The sequence below is a fragment of the Lactuca virosa genome, chromosome 3, assembly GCF_052849685.1.
Source record: "Lactuca virosa cultivar CGN04683 chromosome 3, Lactuca_virosa_CGN04683_v6, whole genome shotgun sequence".
NCBI classification, from domain to species: Eukaryota; Viridiplantae; Streptophyta; class Magnoliopsida; order Asterales; family Asteraceae; genus Lactuca; species Lactuca virosa.
This window is the reverse complement of record NC_136428.1, coordinates 165012392-165020999: the sequence shown is the minus strand read 5'-3', so window position 1 is coordinate 165020999 and position 8608 is coordinate 165012392.

Here is an 8608-nt window from a genome sequence, read left to right as displayed (position 1 = left end):
TCTCTCATTTGGTCTATCCAAGTATTTCAATGCCATGCAACCCAAATGGACCATGCCAACCGGGTCAAGTACATACCAGAAATAGTTATGGACTTAGACACCTTATCCAACAGTCTCCCACTTGGATAAGTCTAATAACTATAACTGCAAGTATAACTTCAGGAACCGATCAGCAATCGTAGCTCTTTCAAGGTCTCGTGGAACTGAGATGATGATGATACGCTATTTAAGATAAGTGATCATATAATCCTCTGTTCTGGATATCAGCCGGACAAATACATGGAACATTGTCTTACTTATTGTCCAACAGTTTGTTTCCCAATTTCTGATTTGTTTTACATAGAACTTAATTGAGCACATCAATTTAGTTCTGACCGGGCCCGGTACATAGGTCACAACAAAATCATCGACGGGCCCAGATATCGCTTCTAATCCAAGAAGGAACAGATAAACTTCGACTCATATGCTTGTTCTACTACTTGTTGAATTATACACAAAGGCACGTTTTATAACATCGAGTTACCAATGCGTTTTCGTACAATCGATGTATAACCAACTCATAGTCAACAACTCATATCTCTAGGTTTGAAGACTTATATGATATTACCGTCTCACGATCAATCAAGATAAATTCCATGAAGTGATACAAGTGAGCGTGGGTTGAATCCAATACTCAAAACCTATGAGCACTCATGAGTGTTGTAGCAACTCTTCCTAAATCCAAAATCTTAGACATCTACAAGCCAACTCATGACAGTCTTGATTCATATCTACTTCCAACATACGACCGACTGTGGAGAATTTGAATAATATGATATACCATAACATAATTATTCTGGAAGTCAAAACATGCAAAATGAAATGATAGTAAACGATTGACAGAAGATAGCAACACTTTACTTATAAATAAACAACAACTTTTATTTATCATCAAATGTCAATTACACTTTACAAATTTCAAAGCTATCTAACTACTAAAATTAATATCATCCTTCAGCCCTATGCGCCTCGCATGCTGGAGATGCTTAACCCTACCCAGTCCCTTCGTGAGGGGATCTGCTGGGTTCTCATCCGATGATACCCTCTTTGCGACGAGGAGTCCTTCTTCTATTCGATGTCTGATGAAATGGTATTTTCTGTCGATGTGTCTGGATCTCCCGTGATCCCTTGGTTCCTTGGCTAAGGCAACTGCACTTTCACTATCACAAAAAATCTCCATAGGCTCCTTTATAGCTGGTACAACCCCAAGGTCTCCGATGAAGTTCTTTAGCCATATAGCCTCCTTTGCTACCTCGCTTGCTGCTATATACTCTGATTCGCAAGTTGAATCAGCCACTGTTTCTTGCTTGGAACTTTTCCAAGAAATTGCTCCTCCATTTAAGGTAAAGACCCAGCCGGACTGAGAGCGAAAATTATCCCTAACAGTCTGAAAGTTAGCATCACAATACCCTACTACTCTCAAGTGATCACTCCCACCAAGGGTAAGGACCCAGTCCTTAGTCTTCCGCAGGTACTTGAGAATGTTCTTTACTGCAGTCCAGTGATCCTTGCCAGGGTTCCCCGGATATCTGCTGACCATGCTCAACGCAAAGGCCACATCAGGACGAGTACAAGTCATAGCATATATGATCGAGTCTACAGTGGAATCATATGGTACTCGACTCATCTCAGCTATCTCAGCCTCTATACTCGGGCTCTGAGTCTTACTCAATCTGGCGTTACTCTGGATCGGTAACTCTCCTTTCTTGGAATTCTACATGCTGAACCTATTCAGCACCTTATCCAAGTAGGTACTCTGACTAAGTCCAATTAGTCTCTTACTCCTGTCTCTCAAAATCCTTGTCCCTAGGATATAGGCAGCTTCACCAAGGCCGTTCATAGCGAAACACTTCCCAAGCCAGGATTTCACTTCCTGCAGAGTTCGGATGTCATTTCCTATGAGTAGTATGTCATCCACATACAATACCAAAAAGCTAACTATACTCCCACTAGCCTTGACATATACACAGGACTCATCTTCGCTCCTCGAAAAGCCGAACTCTTTCACTTTCTCATCGAAAAAAAGATTCCATCTGCGAGGTGCTTGTTTCAATCCATAGATGAATTTCTCAAGCTTACACACTTTATTAGGGTACTCTGCGCTGACAAAACCCTCTGGCTGACTCATGTAAACATCCTCAGCCAACTTTCCATTAAGGAAAGCGGTTTTGACATCCATTTCCCATATTTCATAGTCATGAAATGCAGCAATGGCTAGCATAACCCTAATAGACTTAATCTTTGCTACTGGTGAAAAGGTCTCATCATAATAAACTCCCGGCGTTTGAGAAAAGCCCTTTGCAACCAGTCGTGCCTTATAAGTGTGTACATTACCATCCATGTCAGTCTTCTTCTTGAAGATCTATTTGTACCCGACTGTCTTACGACCTGGTACCTTGTCAACCAAGTTCCAAACTTGATTGTCAAACATGGACTGTATCTCGCTGTCCATAGCCTCTTTCTATTTAGCAGCCTCAGGGCCTGGCATGGCTTCCGTGTAGCTGTTAGGCTCATCCAGACTTACCAGTGTGCTATCACTGATAAGTGTATCACCTTCCGCAGTAATATGGAAACCATAGTAATGCTCAGGTGCATTCCTAACTCTCGTGGAACGCCCCAGAGGTACAGACTCATCTGTCGGATCAACAGGAGTTTCCTCCTCGGTTTGATTGCTAGGGTTTGAGGTTCCTTCACCACTTGACTCTTGAATTTCTTCAAGGTTAATTTGCCTCCCACTGTTTCCTTGGCTTATGAACTCTCTCTCGCGAAAGACTCTTCTCCTTGCTACAAAGACCACATTATCATTGGGTCTGTAAAAGAGGCAACCAAAGGATCTCTGTGGGTAGCCGATGAAAATACACATCTCACTTCGAGGTTTGAGCTTATCGTGAGTCTCGCGCCTCACGAAAGTCTCGCAACCCCAGATCTTGATGTGGTCCGGATTGGGAACTTTTCCAGTCCACATCTCGTGAGGTGTTTTGGCAACCTTTTTGGTAGGGACTAGATTAAGGATATGGGCGGCAGTCTCTAAGTCATACCCCCAGAATGAGATTGGTGGCAAAGATCGACTCATCATGGAATAAACCATATCCAACAAGGTTCGATTGCGCCTCTCAGCCACACCATTCAACTGTGGTGTCCTGGGAGGTGTCATATGTGAGACAATCCCACATTCCTTAAGATAGTCAAGGAACTATGTACTAAGATACTCAACACCTCGATCGGATCGAAGCATCTTAATGTTCCTGCCCAACTGATTCTCCACTTCCTGTTGAAATTCCTTGAACTTTTCAAAGGTTTCTGACTTATGCTTGATTAAGTAGACATATACATATCTACTATAATCATCAATAAAAGTCACATAGAAGCGGTTAGCATCTCTTGTGGCGGTTCTAAAGGGTCCACACACATCAGTATTTATGAGGTCCAACAAACCCTCACCCCTAGCACAAGTACCCATGAAGGGTGACTTTGTCATTTTCCCAAGCAAACAAGATTCACAACTATCATCTGACTTTAGGTCAAATGACTCCAAGACTCCATCCTTTTGGAGTTGGCCTATGCGTTTCTTGCTTACATGTCCAAGACGAAAATGCCATAATGATGCTTTATCCAAGCTAGTGGAAGAATCGATACACAATACATTATTTCCTAGGTTATCAACAACCGACACAGTTTCATACACACCATCACAAGGTAATGCTTTAAAATAAAGAACATTATTAAAGAAAGCATTAATACCACCACATTCATTATCAAACGAAAAGGTAAAACCTTGCTTGTACAAACCATGAAAGGAAATAATATTTCTCGCCATTTCAGACGAGTAACAACATTTATTCAAATCTAATGTTAAACCACTACGTAGAAACAAAGAATAAACTCCATTATTGGTGACAGGTGTAACTTTCCTATTCCCCATGATCATGTTTATCTTCCCATGCTCCACATTCTCACTTCTTCTTAGTCCCTGCAAATCAGTACTGTGAATACCACAACCAGTATCAAGGACCCAAGAATTAGAATGGGGTGAGTTATTAGAAAATATAATGTAAATACCTGCATGGTTGGGTTTTACTTTTCCATCCTTAACATCTTGCAGGTACTTTGGGCAGTTTCGCTTCCAGTGCCACTTTTCATGGCAATAGAAGCATTCAGCCTCTTTAGGGTTGGCAGAAGGAGTGACAAAACCTTTATTGGTTCCACTTGAAGAGGATCCATCAAGGGACTTTCCCTTGGTACTTCGAAGGGCTCTTCCTCTTCTTTCCTTTGCCTTACCCGATTGCCAAGACAGGGGCCGCGGTAGGAGTAGGAGTAATAACAACCGACTTACCTTTAAGACCACTTTCTGCGGTCTTCAAAAGTCCTTGAAGCTTGCTGAGTGTAACTTCCTCCTTGTTCATGTGGTATGTCATTCGGAAATGATCATAACATGAAGGTAAGGAGTGCAAAATGATATCAATTGCCAATTCCTATGGGAAGTTCACATTCAGTTTCAGCAAACGGTCCACATACCTTTGGATTTTCTGCATGTGGCCTGTGATGGGTTCACCATCCTTCATCCGGGTTGTTGTCATGGAGGAGATGATTTCATACCGCTCTTGACGAGCACTCTGATGGTAGCAGTCCATCAAGTCCTGGTGCATCTCAAAAGGGTAATAGTCCTCATAGGACTTTTGGAGCTCAGCTGTCATTGTGGCCAACATGATACATGCCACTTTGGTGGCATCTCTCTCATGTGCCTGGTATTCAGCGATCTCATCAGGAGTAGCAGACGACTCATCAAGTTCCTTAAGCTCCTTGTTGAGGACATATTCCTTGTCCTCGTAACGACTGACCATCCTGATGTTCCGAATCCAATCCATAAAGTTGGAAACATCAAAGATGACTCTCCCACAAAGGTTCATGAGAGATAAGGAGTCGGTAGGATTTAATCCACAAGGAGCATTGTTGGAAGACATCTGAAAAAGAAGAAAGACAAGTTTAGATTAGATATAAAGATAGTCCTTAATAAGACACCCAAATGTAATATTAAGTCTAGGACCCAACACAATATTTTATAACTTAGAAGAGGGATGCCATAATCCAAGCTATAAAATATTTGAAGGTAGGTGAATGACGATTCATCAATTTCCACCATGAAAAACTAAATAAATTACTAGGTTTTAATTGGTTTTGAAACTCCTATATTCTTTGAGATTCATTGAACTTTTCAATGGCATGTCTGAATCTCGAGTGTGCCCTTCAAGTTTTGTGACTGGGATGCCGAGGATCACAAAACAAGGTGTGAAGTAACCACGCAAATTACTTGGTACTCTTAATGTTTATCACTCAAACGATGTGCCGGTTAACCACACACGCTCCACCGATCTATGATAAACCTTAAACCACCCTTTGCCTACCTTGTTAAGTCCAGGTTAGTGTGTCGGTTAACCATACACGCTCCACTAACGACTTAAACAAAGTGCAAAGTGAAATTTCATGGGTTAGCACCTTATTCACATTTTCCTAAAGTAACTAAGATTGAGAATTTATAAAACATTTAGTTACTTTACATTCAGCATACTTTTAATGATGATTAAATTTATTGTCCTACCCGTTCGGCTAACGACCCTCCACCAGTCAAGGGAGAGGTGGGTGAGAGTGGACACCCATTAAGCTACCATTTTATAGGCAACAACCTTATACCCCCCTTATAGACCGACTTCGTGAATGAGGCCTACTAACGGTAAAACGACTTGTTCTTATACACACACACACACACACACACACACACATATATATATATATATATATATATATATATATATATATATATATATATATATATATCATTAACTTATAATATTATAAAGTATAAGGGTTGAATTTTAACTTTTAAAATTCTATGGGTTGGAACTAAAGTTTTTATAGTGACTTTACATGTTCCAAAACTTGAGGGCAAGTTTTGTAACTTTCAAAACTTTTCATCGTTCATAACTTATGAGTTAATGGTTTTTTAAAATGAGAGAATTTTCATTTTATGTAACCTATGTGTTTCTTTAATGGAATTTAAAAGAGTGACGTTTGGTAATCCATAACTTCAGGACAAATTATGGATTCCATTAAAACACATAATGATCAAGAATTAAACTACCAAGCAAGTTGCAAATAATTCCTATGATCTTTTAAACTCATAAGTGTATGAATATTCATATCAACAATTTCAAGAATCATAGAAAACACATATAAGACTTGAAGTTTTGATAATAACTATTGAAAATTGATTATCATAACCATTACATCATCTAAAACAAGATTTATAAGACCAAAACAGTTTAGGGTAATGTTTCTAGTCCATTTCCAACAGCAAAACTCGAAAAACTGCACTCTGGGCATTCTACTCGTCGAGTGCATGAACCTACTCGATGAGTAGGATGATTTTACACATGGACTCGTCGAGTCCCCCCATGGACTCGGCGAGTTCATTCAGCAGAATGTATAATTTTCGACTTTTTTCCACAATTTGCATCAAGTATCAAGAAAACAAGCCTAGGCTCTGATATCACTGATGGGTTTTGAGCATTCTAACACTCCTAAGGTGTACATGAAACCCTAGAAACCTTGGATCTATGTTTTACTAAGATACATGCAAATTTGATTTCCAAGGTTCTTAACCTATCTAGCATGGCATGGGGAACTTGAATCATAAAAGCAAGTAAGAAAACATACCTTTCTGGTTTCTTAGATTCCTTGAGAACCTTGTGAGCCTAGCACCTCAAGTGTGATGCCTCAAATGTCTCACACAACACCACAACACTTGGAATAACCTTGAGAGATGACACTTATCACTCAAAATCGGCTAGCCCTCTTGTTCTTCACTTATTGGCCGATTTTGCTTACCATAGGGCTTCTTATATAGTGTGCCACATGTAGGGTTACTCCATGTAAACCCTAATGTGCATGGATTTTCATATCCCATGATCCATGGGTTTATAACCTCCATGGACTATCTATGGAGCACCTTATGGGTGTTAGCCGAATTCATATAAATCATCGATCATTAGCCCACTATACAAGAATGGATGATTTACACAATCAACCCCATATATTTAATTAGTCTCTTTTTGATCACTTAATTAATTCCAAATTAAGTCTTGATCAATACTAATTAAATAATATTATTAATATATTAGAACTTATAATATATTAATAAACCTTAAGTTTCCTTTCTCTCATTTGGCTATCCAAGTATTGCAATGCCATGCAACCCAAATGGACCATGCCAGCCGGGTCAAGTACATACGAGAAATAGTTATGGACTTAGACACCTTATCCAACAATATATTGATTTCAATTGTATTAATTCCTGAATGTTATAGTGTTCTATTAAACGATAAAAGCTTACTAATATAAGTAAACCATCGCTAATTTCATTTATATAAATACTTGTAATGAATTTGTATAGTTGAACATAATGAGTCTGTTTTAAGTCTGTAACCAAGATTTATGAAGTAAGATGTTTATCAAAATTTGTAATAACTCATAAGGAAGTAAAATGTTTATCATTTTCATTGATATATTCTTTTATACATGAAGTTGGGAGAATTTAACCTGGATATAGGTCTATATTATATCAACAAAAAAGGAAATTAGACATCATTACTACCTACGAGTAGTGTATTCCCTTAATCGTAGGGTGAAGTTTTTACATATAGTAAAAACTAGTATATACATTCGATATCTTAATTTACATTAAAATAGAAAATAGAAGTAGTGTAAACACTAATTGCGGCGAGTACGGCTCCTAGTACAGGGCTCTGCCACATGGGGTTCTGATTCTCTTAAACGCCTCTCCAATGTAGTTTGACGCTCTTGGAGTGCTCTCATTTCGATTTGAGTAGCAATCATTTCTACATGGAGCATGTCTGTGTGGTGTATGGTTTCATCGTGATCTCCGTCTAGACGATGAATATTTACGGCGTTTTGTTGGGAGGCAGCTGTGACTTCTAGAATTCGGTTGATCGATATACGAGATTGATCAACCTAACGAGAAATACATCACACTATAACAGGGAGGGCCCTGTCAGCCGATCCTCCATTACTGATGTCATAATAGTCTCAGTTCATACCAAATGGAGGGCGTTGTCCTTGTTGGTGGCTCCACCTGTGTAGTTCTTCACCCCATGCTGGGGTCGGACCATGAAAATGGTGTATGGCTACCCGGTGTTGTACTCCTTGCGGTGGATTATATACCTCTGGTTTCGAGTCTGTGCCATCTGAATTTTCTTCTTCACTATCCTCCTCGGGATCCTCTTCATGATCATCTTCTATCCAACCATTATTCCCTTGGTTAGGAAAGTAGGGATCTCTAGGCGGAGGATATCCTGCCATAAAGTCTATACGAGGAATTTAAAGGTAAGATGCATAGAAATAATGTAGTTTTACAAAATACTCCTATAGTATTTAAAATTTGTTTTATGTTCTAAAGTTCTTCTGTATGAGTAGAGTTTGGTAAGTTTTAGACTTGTCGCAACACTACCATCACTCCCAAACACATGTTGATCATATCTCAAATAAATATAGTTGA